General features: G+C 44.1%; 5 pseudogenes; all 5 read right to left on the bottom strand.

Moving 5' to 3' along the window:
- Positions 1 to 256: 256 nt before the first annotated feature.
- On the bottom strand, positions 257 to 375 carry LOC120550459 (annotated as a pseudogene).
- Positions 376 to 1,918: 1,543 nt separating this feature from the next.
- LOC120549947 lies at positions 1,919 to 2,036 on the bottom strand (annotated as a pseudogene).
- A 1,958-nt stretch (positions 2,037 to 3,994) lies between these two features.
- Positions 3,995 to 4,113, bottom strand: LOC120550453 (annotated as a pseudogene).
- A 766-nt stretch (positions 4,114 to 4,879) lies between these two features.
- LOC120549952 lies at positions 4,880 to 4,996 on the bottom strand (annotated as a pseudogene).
- Positions 4,997 to 12,338: 7,342 nt separating this feature from the next.
- LOC120550449 lies at positions 12,339 to 12,455 on the bottom strand (annotated as a pseudogene).
- Positions 12,456 to 15,620: the final 3,165 nt, after the last annotated feature.

The raw sequence follows: 15,620 nt of genomic DNA, 5'->3' as shown, positions 1-15,620 counted from the left end.
AAGCAGAGCCCTGCTGTTGTAAAATGGTAATAAACAGCTTACAGCACGGGTATTCCCAGGCAGTCTCCCATCCAAGTACTGACTCGCCCTACCTTGTTGCTTCGAGATCAGACGGATGAGTCGTGTTCAGGGGTGAGTATGGCCGTAAGCCATTAGAACATTGAACACAAGTTATTTAGAGATGGTTAAAATGCAATTACGCTTGTGGTATATAGCAGGACGTAGCGCGCCCCTGCTGTTGTAAAACGGAGATAAAAGCTTACAGCACCAGGTATTCCCAGGTAGTCTCCCATCCAAGTACTGCCCAGCCCTACTTTGCTTAGCTTCCAAGATCAGACGAGATCCGAGTCTGTTCAGTGTGGTATGGCCATAAGCCACTATAGAGAGTGAAAACAAGGTATTTATAGATGGTAAAATGCAATGACACTTGTGGTATAAATAAGGAGCAGAGACCCTGCTGTTGTAAAGTGTAGAATAAAAGCTTACAGCACGGGTTTTCCCAGGCAATTTTCCATACAAGTACTGACAGGCACTACCTTGCTTAGCTTCGAGATCAAACGAGATCGGGGTGTTCAGCGGTGGTATGGCCGTAAAGCTCAATAGAGTAAGGTGAACACAAGGTATTTATACATGGTAAAATGCAAGTACCTGTGGTATATAGAACGAAGCATAGCCTGCTGCTTTGTAAAATGTGTAATAAACAGCTTACAGCACGGTATTTCCCAGGCGGTCCATCAATTACTGACCCGCCCTACCTTGCTTAGCTTCCAAGATCAAGCGAGGATGGGCGTTTTAGCGATTGAGTATGGCCATAGCAGCATTAGAGTAGGTGAAAACAAGATATTTATAGATGGTAAAATGCAATGACACTTGTGGTATAAATTAGGAGCACAGACCCTGCTGTTGAAAGTGTAGAATAAAAGCTTACAGCACCGGGTATTCCCAGGCAGTCTCCCATCCAATACTGACCCTACCTGTACTCGATCAAGACAATGGTGTTAAGACAAGCCAAGAGTAGGTGAAAACAAGATTTTATGATGGTATGAGATAATTGTTGTATAGAGCTTCCTGCTGTTGTGTGTTAATAAAAAGCTTACAGCACGGGTATTCCCAGGCAGTCTCCCATCAAGTACGGCCCCTACCTTGCTAAGATCAAGGCGTGTTCGTGTGGTATGGCCGTAAGCCATTAGAGTAGGTGAACACAAGGTATTTATACATGGTAAAATGCAAGTATACTTGTGGTATATAGAAGGAGCATAGCCCCTGCTGTTGTAAAATGGTAATAAACAGCGCACAGCATTATTCCCAGGCAGTCTCCCATCAAAGTTACTGACCGGCCCTACCTTGCTAGCTTCAGGATCAGAGCGGTATTCAGGAGTTGGTATGGCGTAAGCCATTAGAGAGGTGAAAACAAGATATTTATAGATGGTAAAATGCAATTACACTTGTGGTATAAATAAAGGCGAGCCCCTGCTGTTGGAAAATGGTAATAAACAGCTTACAGCACGGGTATTCCAAGGCAATCTCCATCAATTACTGAGCCTCCTGCTTGCTTTGCTCGAGATCAAAGGGTGAATTCGAAGATTGGTATGGCCATTAGAGTAAGGTGAACACAAGGTGTTTTATACTGGTAAAATGCAAGTATACTTGTGGTATATAGAAGGAGCATAGCCCCTGCTGTTGTAAAATGGTAATAAAAGGCTTACAGCACCGGGTATTCCCAGGCAGTCTCCCATCAAGTACTGACCCGCCCCTACTCTGCTTAGCTTCGAGATCAGGTGGATTGGGCATGTTCAAGGTGGTATGGCCGTAAGCCATTAAGAGTATGTGAAAACAAGGTATTTATAGCATGGTATGCAATTATACTTGTGGTATAAATTAGGAGCATAGCCCCTGCTGTTGTAAAATGGTAATAAACAGCTTACAGCACACGGGTATTCCCAGGCAGTCTCCCATCCAAGTACTGACCGGCCCTACTTGCTTACCTTTCGAGATCAAACGGGGATCGGACGTGTTCAGGTAGTATGGCCGTAAGCCATTAGAGTAGGTGAAACAAGATATTTATACATGGTAAAATGCAAAGTCATCTTGTGGTATAAATTAAGGGCACAGACCCTGCTGTTGTAAAAAGGTAGAATAAACCCCAGCACGCGGGTATTCCCAGGCAGTCTCCCATCAAAGTACTGACCGGCATTCTGCGCTTAGCTTCGAGGATCAAGCGAGATCGGTGTTCTGGTGGTATGGCGTAGCCGTTAGAGTAAGTGAAAACAAGATGTTTATACATGGTAAAATGCAAGTATACTTGTGGTATATAGAAGAAGCATCCCCCCTGCTGTTGTAAAATGGTAATAAAAGCTTACAGCACGGATATTCCCAGGCAGTCTCCCATCCAAAGTACTGACCGGCCCTACCTTGCTTAGCTTCGAGATCAAAGCGAGATCGGTTGTTCAGGAGTGGTATGGCCGTAAGCCATTAAGAAGGTGAAAACAAGATATTTATAGATGGTAAAATGCAATTACACTTGTGGTATATATTAGAAGCATAGCCCCTGCTGTTGTAAAATGGTAATAAACAGCTTACAGCACCGGTATTCCCAGGCAGTCTCCCATCCAAGTACTGACCGGCCCTACATTGCTTAGCTTCGAGATCAAAGCAGATCGGGCGTGTTCCGCGGTGGTGTGTGCGTAAAGCCATTAGGTTAGGTGAACACAAGGTATTTATACATGGTAAAATGCAAGTATACTTGTGGTATATAGAAGGAGCATAGCCCCTGCTGTTGTAAAATGGTAATAAAAGGCTTACAGCACGGGTATTTAGGAGTTCCATCGTAAACCGGCCTATAGTTGTAACGGTGGGTGTTCAAATTGGTATGTCTGTAATGGTGAGTGTTATAGAGCACCGGACACATATCCCAGGCAGTCTCCCATCAAAGTACTGACCGGCCCCTTTGCTTAGCTTCGAGATCAGAGGAGATCGGGCATGTTCAGGGTGGTATGGCGTAAGCCATTAGAGTATGTGAACACAAGGTATTTAGCGATGGTAAAATGCAATTACTCTGTGGTATATAATAAGGAGTAGAGCCCTGCTGTTGTAAAGTGTAAGAATAAAAGCTTACAGCACGGGTATTCCCAGGCAGTCTCCCATCAAGTACTGACCAGCCTACTTTGCTTAGCCAAGATCAAAGAGAGATCGGCGTGTTAGCAGTGTTATATAACCATAAGCCATTAGAGTAGGTGAAAACAAGTTATTTATAGATGGTAAAATGCAATGACACTTGTGGTATATATTAGGAGCATAGCCCCTGCTGTTGTAAAGTGTAGTAATAAAAAGCTTACAGCACGGGTATTCCCAGGCAGTCTCCCATCAAGTACTGACCCGCCCTACCTTGCTTAGCTTCGAGATCAAAGCGAGATGCGGCGTATTCAGGGTTGAGTATGGCCGTAAGCCATTAGAGTAGGTGAAAACAAGGTATTTATAGATGGTAAAATGCAATTATACTTGTGGTATAAAGTAGGAGCATAGCCCCTGCTGTTGTAAAGTGTAGTAATAAAAACTTACAGCACCGGGTATTCCCAGGCAGTCTCCCATCAAGTACTGACCGGCCCTACCTTGCTTAGCTTCGAGGATCAAAGCGAGGTCGGCGTGTTCAGTGTGGTATGGCCGTAAGCCATTAGAGTAGGTGAAACACAAGGTATTTATACATGGTAAAATGCAAGTTATACTTGTGGTATAATAGGAGCATAGCCCCTGCTGTTGTAAAATGGTAATAAAAAGCTTACAGCACGGGTATTCCCAGGCAGTCTCCCATCAAGTACTGACCGGCCCTACCTTGCTTAGCTTCGAGATCAAAGCGAGATTGGGCGTGTTCACGGATTGGTATGGCGTAAGCCATTAGAGTAGGTGAACACAAGGTATTTATACATGGTAAAATGCAAGTATACTTGTGGTATATAGAAGGAGCATAGCCCCTGCTGTTGTAAAATGTTGAATAAAAAGCTTACAGCACGGGTTATTCCCAGGCAGTCTCCCATCAAAGTACTGACCCGGCCCTACCTTGCTTAGCTTCGAGATCAAAGCGAGATCGGGCGTGTTCAGGGTGGTATGGCCGTAAGCCATTAGAAGTAGGTGAAAACAAGATATTTATAGATGGTAAAATGCAAGTATACTTGTGGTATATAGTAGGAGCATAGCCCCTGCTGTTGTAAAATGGTAATAAAAGGCTTACAGCACGCGGGTTATTCCCAGGCAGTCTCCCATCAAGTACTGACCGGCCCTACCTTGCTTAGCTTCCAGGAGATCAAAGCGAGATCGAGGCTGTTCAGCAGATGGTATGGCCGTAAGCCATTAGAGTAAGGTGAACACAAGGTATTTATACATGGTAAAATGCAAGTATACTTGTGGTATATAGAAGGAGCATAGCCCCTGCTGTTGTAAAATGGTAATAAAAGCTTACAGCACCGGGTATTCCCAGGCAGTCTCCCATCAAGTACTGACCCGCCCTACCCTGCTTAGCTTCGAGATCAGATGGTCGGGCATGTTCAGGAGTGGTATGGCCGTAAGCCATTAGAGTATGTGAAAACAAGGTATTTATAGATGGTAAAATGCAATTATACTTGTGGTATAAATTAGGAGTACAGCCCCTGCTGTTGTAAAATGTAGTAATAAAAACTACAGCGAGTATTCCCAGGCAGTCTCCCATCAAGTACTGACCGGCCCTACCTTGCTTAGCTTCCGAGATCAAAGCGAGGTTAGCTGTTCGGTGAGTATGGCGTAAGCCATTAGAGTAGGTGAACACAAGGTATTTATACATGGTAAAATGCAAGTATACTTGTGGTATATAGAAGGAGCATAGCCCCTGCTGTTGTAAAATGGTAATAAAAGCTTACAGCACCGGTTATTCCCAGGCAGTCTCCCATCAAAGTACTGACCGGCCCTACCTTGCTTAGCTTCGAGGATCAAAGCGAGTTCGGCTGTTCATGGTGGTATGGCCGTAAGCCATTAGAGCAAGGTGAAAACAAGATATTTATAGATGGTAAAATGCAATGACACTTGTGGTATAAATTAGGAGCATAGACCCTGCTGTTGTAAAGTGTAGTAATAAAAAGCTCAGCACGGGTATTCCCAGGCAGTCTCCCATCAAGTACTGACCGGCCCTACCTTGCTTAGCTTCCGAGATCAAGCGAGATCGGGCATGTTCAGCGGTGGTATGGCCGTAAAGCCTAGATTAGGTGAACACAAGGTATTTATACATGGTAAAATGCAAGTATACTTGTGGTATATAGAAGGAGCATAGCCCCTGCTGTTGTAAAATGGTAATAAACAGCTTACAGCACGGGTATTCCCAGGCAGTCTCCCATCAAAGTACTGACCGGCCCTACCTTGCTTAGCTTCGAGGATCAAAGCGAGATCGGTGTTCAGGGTGTGGTATGGCCGTAAGCCATTAAGAGTAGGTGAAAACAAGATATTTATAGATGGTAAAATGCAATTATACTTGTGGTATAAATTAGGAGCACAGACCCTGCTGTTGTAAAGTGTAGTAATAAAAACTTACAGCACGAGATTATTCCCAGGCAGTCTCCCATCAAAGTACTGACCCGCCCTACCTTGCTTAGCTTCGAGGATCAAAGCGAGGTTGGGCATGTTCACGATGTGGTATGGCCGTAAAGCCTTTAGAGTAGGTGAACACAAGGTATTTATACATGGTAAAATGCAAGTATACTTGTGGTATATAGAAGGAGCATAGCCCCTGCTGTTGTAAAATGGTAATAATAAAGCTTATTACAGCACGGGTATTCCCAGGCAGTCTCCCATCAAGTACTGACCCGGCCCTACCTTGCTTGCTCAAGATCAAGCGAGTTGGCATGTTCACGGTGGTATGGCCGTAAGCCTTAGTAGGGTGAAACAGAGTATTTATACATGGTAAAATGCAGTATACTTGTGGTATTGAAGGCATAGCCTCTGTTTTGAAGTGGTAATAAAAGCTACAGCCGGTATTCAGGCAGTCTCCCATCAAGTACTGACCCGACCGCTAGCTTCAGGATCAAGCATGGTGTTCAGAGTTGGTATGGCGTAAGCCATTAGAGTAGGTTAAAAAAGATATTTATAGATGGTAAAATGCAATTATACTTGTGGTATATATTAGGGCACAGACCCTGCTGTTGTAAAGTGTTAATAAAAAAGCTTACAGCACGGGTATTCCAGGCAGTCTCCCATCAAGGTATTATTAGCCCTACCTTGGCTTCCGAGATCAAAGCGAGGTCGGGCATGTTCCGATGGTATGGCGTAAGCCTTTAAGTAGGTGAACACAAGGTATTTATACATGGTAAAATGCAAGTATACTTGTGGTATATAGAAGGAGCATAGCCCTGCTGTTGTAAAATGAGTAATAAAAGCTTACAGCACCGGGTATTCCCAGGCAGTCTCCCATCAAAGTACTGACCGGCCCTACCTTGCTGCTTCGAGATCAAAGCGAGTTCGAGGCTGTTCGAGGTGGTATGGCCGTAAGCCTTAAAGTAGGTGAAAACAAGATATTTATAGATGGTAAAATGCAAAGTATGCTTGTGGTATATAGAAGGCAGCCCCTGCTGTTGTAAAATGGTAATAAACAGCTTACGCACGGTATTCCCAGGTAGTCTCCCATCCAAGTACTGACCCGGCCCTACCTTGCTTAGCTTCGAGATCAAGCGAGATCGGGCATGTTCAGCGGTGGTATGGCCCATAAGCCTTTAAATTAATTGAACACAAGGTATTTATACATGGTAAAATGCAAGTATACTTGTGGTATATAGAAGGAGCATAGCCCCTGCTGTTGTAAAATGGTAATAAACAGCTTACAGCACGGGTATTCCCAGGCAGTCTCCCATCAAGTACTGACCGGCCCTACTCTGCTTAGCTTCGAGGATCAGATGAGATCGGGCATGTTCAGGAGTGGTATGGCGTAAAGCCATTAAGAGTATGTGAACACAAGTTATTTATCGATGGTAAAATTCAATTATACTTGTGGTATAAATTAGGAGTAAGAGCCCCTGCTGTTGTAAAGTGTAGAATAAAAAGCTTACAGCAACGGGTATTCCCAGGCAGTCTCCCATCAAAGTACTGACCCGGCCCTACTTTGGCTTAGCTTCCAGGATCAAGCGAGATCGGCGTGTTCAGTGTGGTATGGCCGTAAGCCATTAGAGTAGGTGAAAACAAGATATTTATAGATGGTAAAATGCAATTATACTTGTGGTATATAGTAGGAGCAGAGACCCTGCTGTTGTAAAGTGTAGTAATAAAAGCTTACAGCACCGGGTATTCCCAGGCAGTCTCCCATCAAAGTACTGACCCCGCCCTAGCTTGCTTAGCTTCGAGATCAAAGCGAGATCGGGCTGTTCAGGGTGTAGTATGGCCGTAAAGCCATTAAAGTAGGTGAAAACAAGGTATTTATAGATGGTAAAATGCAATTATACTTGTGGTATATAGAAGGAGCATAGCCCCTGCTGTTGTAAAATGGTAATAAAAAGCTTCACAGCACGGGTATTTCCAGGCAGTCTCCCATCAAAGTACTGACCCGGCCCTACCTTGCTTAGCTTCCGAGAGTCAAAGCGAGGTCGGCTGTTCAGCGGTGGTATGGCCGTAAGCCATTAGAGTAGGTGAACACAAGGTATTTATACATGGTAAAATGCAAGTATACTTGTGGTATATAGAAGCAACATAGCCCCTGCTGTTGTAAAGTGGTAATAAAAGCTTACAGCACGAATTATTCCCAGGCAGTCTCCCATCAAAGTACTGCCGGCCCTACTGGCAATATCAAGCGAGATCCGGCGTGTTCAGTGTGGTATGGCCGTAAGCCATTAGAGTAGGTGAAAACAAGATATTTATAGATGGTAAATTGCAATTACACTTGTGGTATATATTAAGGCACAGACCCTGCTGTTGAAAGTGTAGAATAAAAAGCTTACAGCACGGGTATTCCCAGGCAGTCTCCCATCAAGTTACGTGACCCTACCTTGCTTAGCTTCGAGATCAAAGCGAGGTCAGCTGTTCAGCAGTGAGTATGGCCGTAAGCCATTAGAGTAGGTGAACACAAGGTATTTATACATGGTAAAATGCAAGTATACTTGTGGTATATAGAAGGAGCATAGCCCCTGCTGTTGTAAAATGGTAATAAAGGCTTACAGCACTGGGTATTCCCAGGCAGTCTCCCATCAAGTACTGACCCGCCTTTCCTTGCTTAGCTTCCGAGATCAAGGCGAGGTTGGGCTGTTCATGGTGGTATGGCCGTAAGCCATTAGAGCAGGTGAAAACAAGATATTTATAGATGGTAAAATGCAATTATACTTGTGGTATAAATTAGAAGCACAGACCCTCTGTTGTAAAGTGTAGAATAAAAACTTACAGCACGGGTATTCCACAGTCTCCCACAAGTACTGACCGGCCCTACTGTTTGCTTCGAGATCAAAGCGAGATCGGGCATGTTCACGGTGGTATGGCGTAAAGCCTTTAGTGAAGGTGAAAACAAGGTATTTATACATGGTAAAATGCAAGTATACTTGTGGTATATAGAAGGAGCATAGCCCCTGCTGTTGTAAAATGGTAATAAACAGCTTACAGCACAGGTTATTCCCAGGCAGTCTCCCATCCAAGTACTGGCCCTTCCTGTTTAGCTTCGAGGATCAAAGCGAGATCGAAGCGTGTTCACGGTGGTATGGCGGAAAGCCTTTAAGTAGAGGTGAAAACAAGATGTTTATAGATGGTAAAATGCAATTATACTTGTGGTATATAGTAGGAGCATAGCCCCTGCTGTTGTAAAAGTGAGTAAATAAACAGCTTACAGCACGGGTATTCCCAGGCAGTCTCCCATCAAAGTACTGACCGGCCCTACCTTGCTTAGCTTCCGAGAGATCAAAAGCGAGATCGGGTGTTCAGCGATGGTATGGCCGTAAGCCATTAGAGTAGAGTGGAAAACAAGGTATTTATACATGGTAAAATGCAAGTATACTTGTGGTATATAGAAGGAGCATAGCCCCTGCTGTTGTAAAATGGTAATAAACAGCTTACAGCACCGGTATTCCCAGGCAGTCTCCCATCAAGTACTGCCGGCCCTACCTTGCTTAGCTTCGAGATCAAAGCGAGATCGGCGTGTTCAGCGATGTTATGGCCGTAAGCCATTAGAGTAGGTGAAAACAAGATATTTATAGATGGTAAAATGTAAAGTTACTTGTGGTATAAATTAGGAGCACAGACCCTGCTGTTGTAAAGTGTAGTAATAAAAACTTACAGCACCGGGTATTCCCAGGCAGTCTCCCATCAAGTACTGACCCGGCCCTACCTTGCTTAGCTTCGAGATCAAAGCGAGATCGGCTGTTCCATGGTGGTATGGCGTGTAAGCCATTAGAGTAGGTGAACACAAGGTATTTATACATGGTAAAATGCAAGTATACTTGTGGTATATAGAAGGAGCATAGCCCCTGCTGTTGTAAAATGGTAATAAACAGCTTACAGCACCGGGTATTCCCAGGGTCTCCCATCAAGTACTGACCCGCCCTCCTCTGCTTAGCTTCCGAGATCAGATGGTCGGGCATGTTCAGGGTGGTATGGCCGTAAGCCATTAGAGTATGTGAAAACAAGTTATTTATCGATGGTAAAATTCAATTATACTTGTGGTATATATTAGGAGTAGAGCCCCTGCTGTTGGAAGTGTAGAATAAAAAGCTTACAACGCAGGGTATTCCCAGGCAGTCTCCCATCAAGTACTGACCGGCCCTACTTGCAACGCAATATCAAGCGAGATCCGGCGTGTTCAGTGTGGTATGGTAGTAAGCCATTAGAGTAGGTGAAAACAAGTTATTTATAGATGGTAAAATGCAATTATACTTGTGGTATATATTAGGAGCATAGACCCTGCTGTTGTAAGTGTAGTAATAAAAGCTTACAGCCGGGTATTCCCAGGCAGTCTCCCATCAAGTACTGACCCCCTACCTTGCTTAGCTTCGAGATCAAAAGCGAGATCCAGGCGTGTTCAAGGGTGGTATGGCCGTAAGCCATTAGAGTAGGTGAAAACAAGATATTTATAGATGGTAAAATGCAATTATACTTGTGGTATATATTAGGAGCATAGCCCCTGCTGTTGTAAAGTGTAGTAATAAACAGCTTACAGCACGGGGTATTCCCAGGCAGTCTCCCATCAAGTACTGACCCGGCCCTACCTTGCTTAGCTTCGAGATCAAAGCGAGATCGGGCTGTTCAGCAGGTGGTATGGCCGTAAGCCATTAGAGTAGGTGAACACAAGGTATTTATACATGGTAAAATGCAAGTATACTTGTGGTATATAGAAGGACATAGCCCCTGCTGTTGTAAAATGGTAATAAACAGCTTACAGCACCGGGTATTCCCAGGCAGTCTCCCATCAAGTACTGACCGGCCCTACCTTGTCAGCTTCGAGAATCAAAGCGAGATCGGCGTGTTCAGGAGTGGTATGGCCGTAAGCCATTAGGTCAAGGTGAAAACAAGATATTTATAGATGGTAAAATGCAATTATACTTGTGGTATAAATTGAGCACAGACCCTGCTGTTGTAAAGTGTATAATAAAAAGCTTACAGCACGAGGTATTCCCAGGCAGTCTCCCATCAAGTACTGACCCAGCCCTACCTTGCTTAGCTTCGAGATCAAAGCGAGATTGGGTGTTCAGGTGGTATGGCGTAAGCCATTAGAGTAGGTGAACACAAGGTATTTATACATGGTAAAATGCAAGTATACTTGTGGTATATAGAAGGAGCATAGCCCCTGCTGTTGTAAAATGGTAATAAAAGCTTACAGCACGGGTATTCCCAGGCAGTCTCCCATCAAGTACTGACCCGGCCCTACCTTGCTTAGCTTCGAGATCAAAAGCGAGATTGGCATGTTGTTCAAGTTGGTATGGCCGTAAGCCATTAGAGTAGAAGTGAAAACAAGGTATTTATACATGGTAAAATGCAAGTATACTTGTGGTTATATAGAAGGAGCATAGCCCCTGCTGTTGTAAAATGGTAATAAACAACTTACAGCACGGGTATTCCCAGGCAGTCTCCCATCAAGTACTGACCCGGCCCTACCTTGCTTAGCTTCGAGGATCAAAGCGAAAGATGCGAGCTGTTCAGGGTTGGTATGGCCGTAAGCCATTAGAGTAGGTGAAAACAAGATATTTATAGATGGTAAAATGCAATTATACTTGTGGTATAAATTAGGGCACAGACCCTGCTGTTGTAAAGTGTAGTAATAAAAAGCTTACAGCACGGGTATTCCCAGGCAGTCTCCCATCAGATACTGACCCGGCCCTACCTTGCTTAAGCTTCGAGATCAAAGCGAGATGGGGCATGTTCAGGATGGTATGGCCGTAAGCCATTAGAGTAGGTGAACACAAGGTATTTATACATGGTAAAATGCAAGTATACTTGTGGTATATAGAAGGAGCATAGCCCCTGCTGTTGTAAAATGGTAATAAAAGCTTACAGCACGGTATTCCCAGGCAGTCTCCCATCAAGTACTGACCGGCCCTACCTTGCTTAGCTTCGAGGATCAAAGCGGGTCGAGCTATTCAGAGGTGGTATGGCCGTAAGCCATTAAAGTAAGTGAAAACAAGATATTTATAGATGGTAAAATGCAAAGTATGCTTGTGGTATATAGAAGGAGCATAGCCCCTGCTGTTGTAAAATGGTAATAAACAGCTTACAGCACGGTGTATTCCCAGGTAGTCTCCCATCAATACTGACCGGCCCTACCTGCTTAGCTTCGAGATCAAAGCAGATCGGGTGTGTTCAGCGGTGGTATGGCCGTAAGCCTTTAGAGTAGGTGAACACAAGGTATTTATACATGGTAAAATGCAAATTATACTTGTGGTATATAGAAGGAAGGCATAGCCCCTGCTGTTGTAAAATGGTAATAAACAGCTTACAGCAGGGTATTCCCAGGCAGTCTCCCATCAAGTACTGACCCAGTCCTTGCTTAGCTTCGAGATCAAGGATGGTCGGGCATGTTCAAGTGTGGTATGGCCGTAAGCCATTAGAGTATGTGAACAAGAGTTATTTATAGATGGTAAAATGCAATTATACTTGTGGTATAAATAGGAGTAGAGCCCTGCTGTTGTAAGTGTAGAATAAAAAGCTTACAGCACGGGTATTCCCAGGCAGTCTCCCATCCAAGTACTGACCCGGCCCTCGGCAGCTTCCAAGATCAAGCGAGATCCGGCGTGTTCAGTGTGGTATGGCCGTAAGCCATTAGAGTAGGTGAAAACAAGGTATTTATAGATGGTAAAATGCAGTGACACTTGTTGTATATATTAGGAGCATAGACCCTGCTGTTGTAAAAGTGTAGAATAAAAAGCTTACAGCAGGGTATTCCCAGGCAGTCTCCCATCCAAGTACTGACCCGCCCTACCTTGCTTAGCTTCCGAGATCAAAGCGAGGTCGGGCGTATTCAGGGTGGTATGGCCGTAAGCCATTAAAGTAGGTGAAAACAAGATGTTTATAGATGGTAAAATGCAAGTTATACTTGTGGTATATAGAAGGCCATAGCCCCTGCTGTTGTAAAATGGTAATAAACGGCTTACAGCACGGGTATTTCCAGGCAGTCTCCCATCCAAGTACTGACCGGCCCTACCTTGCTTAGCTTCCGAGGATCAAAGCGAGATCGAGCGTGTTCAGCGATGGTATGGCCGTAAGCCATTAGAGTAGGTGAACACAAGGTATTTATACATGGTAAAATGCAAGTATACTTGTGGTATATAGAAGAGCATAGCCCCTGCTGTTGTAAAATGGTAATAAACAGCTTACAGCACGGGTATTCCCAGGCAGTCTCCCATCAAGTACTGACCGGCCCTACCGGCTTAGCTTCGATATCAAAACGAGATCGGCCTGTTCAGTGTGGTATGGCCGTAAGCCACTAGAGCAGGTGAAAACAAGCTATTTATAGATGGTAAAATGCAATGACACTTGTGGTATAAATTAAGAGCACAGACCCTGCTGTTGAAAGTATTTTCTTTCCTATTTCTCCTTCCTTCCCTCCTTCCTCTGTCCTCCTTCTCCTTCCTTTCCTCTCCTTCTCTCCATTCCTTCTCCCCTCCCTCCCCTCCTTCTCCCTCTCCTCCTTCTCTCTCATCCACTCCCTGTCTCTCTTTTCCTCCATTCCTTCTGTCCTCTCCATCCCTCCTTCCTCCCTCTGTCCTCCTCTTTCTCTTTTCCTCTCTCTCCATCCATATTCCTCCTCTCCTTTCCTCTTTTCTCCTTCTCTCCATGTCTCTCCTTTTCCTCTCGTCTCCATCCACCTTCTCCTCTGTCTCTCTTTTCTTTCTCCTGTTTCTCTATTTTTCCTCTCTCTGTGTCCATCCCTCCATGTCTCATTTCTCCACATGTGTCTCTGTTTCTCTGTGTCTTGTGTCTTTTTCTTGTGTGTTCATGTTTGTCGTTTCTATTTCTTCTTTCTCTCTCTTTCTCCGTCCATGTCTCTCTCCTTCTTTCTCGTCCGTTTGTCTTTTCCTCTCACTGTCCTCTGTGTCTCTTTGTCTCTGTCTGTTTCTGTGTCCTCCTTCCTCCTTGTGTCTCTTTTTTATTCTTCCTGTGTGTCTCCATATTTGTCATTTCCTTCCACTGTGTTTCTTCTCCTGGGTTGTTTGTCTTTCTTTCTCTCTCTGTTTCTCTCTTTTTCTCTCTGTCTTGTGTCTCTCTCCTCCACTGTGTCTTTGTGTGTTCCTTCCTTCCTGTGTTCTATTTGTCGTTTCTGATTCCACTGTTCCTTCTTCTCTCTCCTTCTTTGTCCTTCCTCTGTCTCTGTTTGTCTTTCTGTTTCTCTCTTTCTCTCTCTGTCCTTCCTCCTCCTCCATTCTCCATCTCTGTCTCTTTCTCTCCTGTCTCTTTCTCTTTCTCTCTCTTCTTCTGGCTGGCTGGACTCCTAGGGGTTCTACATGTTTTGTCGTTTCGGCTTCGTTTCCATTCTGGCTTCTTCTTGGTTCCGGCTGATTCCGGCCAGTTAGCTTTGTAGTTCAGCTGTTCAGCGTTCCCCGCGTTTTTCTCACTTGGGAAATGCATTTTCTAGTTATTAATTTTAACTTTATTCCGTACGTTTTTTGGCTCTCCGTAACTTCTGCATACTTTCAGCTATTTAAACCATTCAACTTTTCAAATGTTCAGCTCTTTCAGCTAATGATGGGACTTCTTCAACTTTTTTTCTACTATTTATACTTTTTAATATTTTAAGCTTTTTAACACTTTTTTTTTACATTGAAGTCAATGAGAGCAGACTTTCACCCCTTAAAATCTTCTTCTGCTCCCAAAAGTTTCAACTCCTTCATACTTTCACCTACACGGCCGCAAAAACAAAAAATTTAAAATGTTCACAAAATATTCAGCTATCCCGGGGTATACTTTTCAGTTTGATATCTTTTACAGTTTTTGTGGAAAAAGCTGTTTTAAGTTGTAGTGATTATTTCAGGAATTTTGCTCGATTAAACAGGGTGTGTATTGCGCTGCTTAGAGTGGATGACATCACAGCTAGAGGGTGAAGCTTCCGAAAAATTATCTTAGTTCCTTGTCTGTAAACTGCTCTCACGCCCACAATATCTACTTGTCACACACAATTTATACATCAAAACGTGGGTATTTTTGTCTAGTTTCAGAAAACTTGCTTTCCGGTTAAGCAATATGTCTTATAATTTTTGGCTCAGCGAGCTTCAAATGACGGATCAACAAATTTCTCTCAATCGCGAGCAATGATAAAAGGCGTCCATATTTTCCAGCCGAAGAGCAGAACGAACCACTTTTTAAATCGCTGACATGCCCACATTTTTATGTTTATCCATATAAATTTTATACCGATACGTTCACAAAGGCCGTGTGCCTCTAACGGTCAAGTCGCTGTTTCGATAGCATTTACTGTTGTGGATTTATTAAGGCTTGTTTGAAGGGTTCTCTCACACTGTCTCTCACTCATTAGGTGTGGCGATTAATGATCAAAGGGAGGCTTTATAAATAAAGAAGGACCACAGCTTGCCTCATCCAAAGATAGTCCAGTGGTTATGCTGCAGGACTTTGGTGTGGAGGACCAGGGTTCGAATCCTGCTGTGGTACATCAATCAATGTGTCCCAGTGTAGGATGTTGTTGTACTTTTTCAACCACTCTCGCTACTTCAACTTATTCTTACGTATTTAAGCTATTCATCCAGTTTAGCAGACACACACACAAAGACACACAGAGACACACACCTATACACACACACACACGCAGACACACACACACAGACACACACCTATACACACACACGCACAGACACACACACAGATACACACACACACAGACAGACAGACACACACAGATACACACACACACAGACAGACAGACACACACAGATACACACACACAGACAGACAGACAGACACACACCTACACACACACACACACACACACACCTATACACACACACGCGACACACACACACACACACAGACAGACACACACCTACACACACACACACACACACACACAAAGACACACAGGAACAACACACAAACACACACACAGACAGACACACAGACCACACACGCAAGCACACACAGATACACACACACACACGCACACACAGACAGACACACACCTACACACACACACACAC

The sequence above is a fragment of the Perca fluviatilis genome, chromosome 20 (assembly GCF_010015445.1).
Source record: "Perca fluviatilis chromosome 20, GENO_Pfluv_1.0, whole genome shotgun sequence".
NCBI classification, from domain to species: domain Eukaryota; kingdom Metazoa; phylum Chordata; class Actinopteri; order Perciformes; family Percidae; genus Perca; species Perca fluviatilis.
The sequence above is the reverse complement of the archived record's forward strand: the minus strand, read 5'-3'. Positions and strand labels throughout refer to the sequence as shown.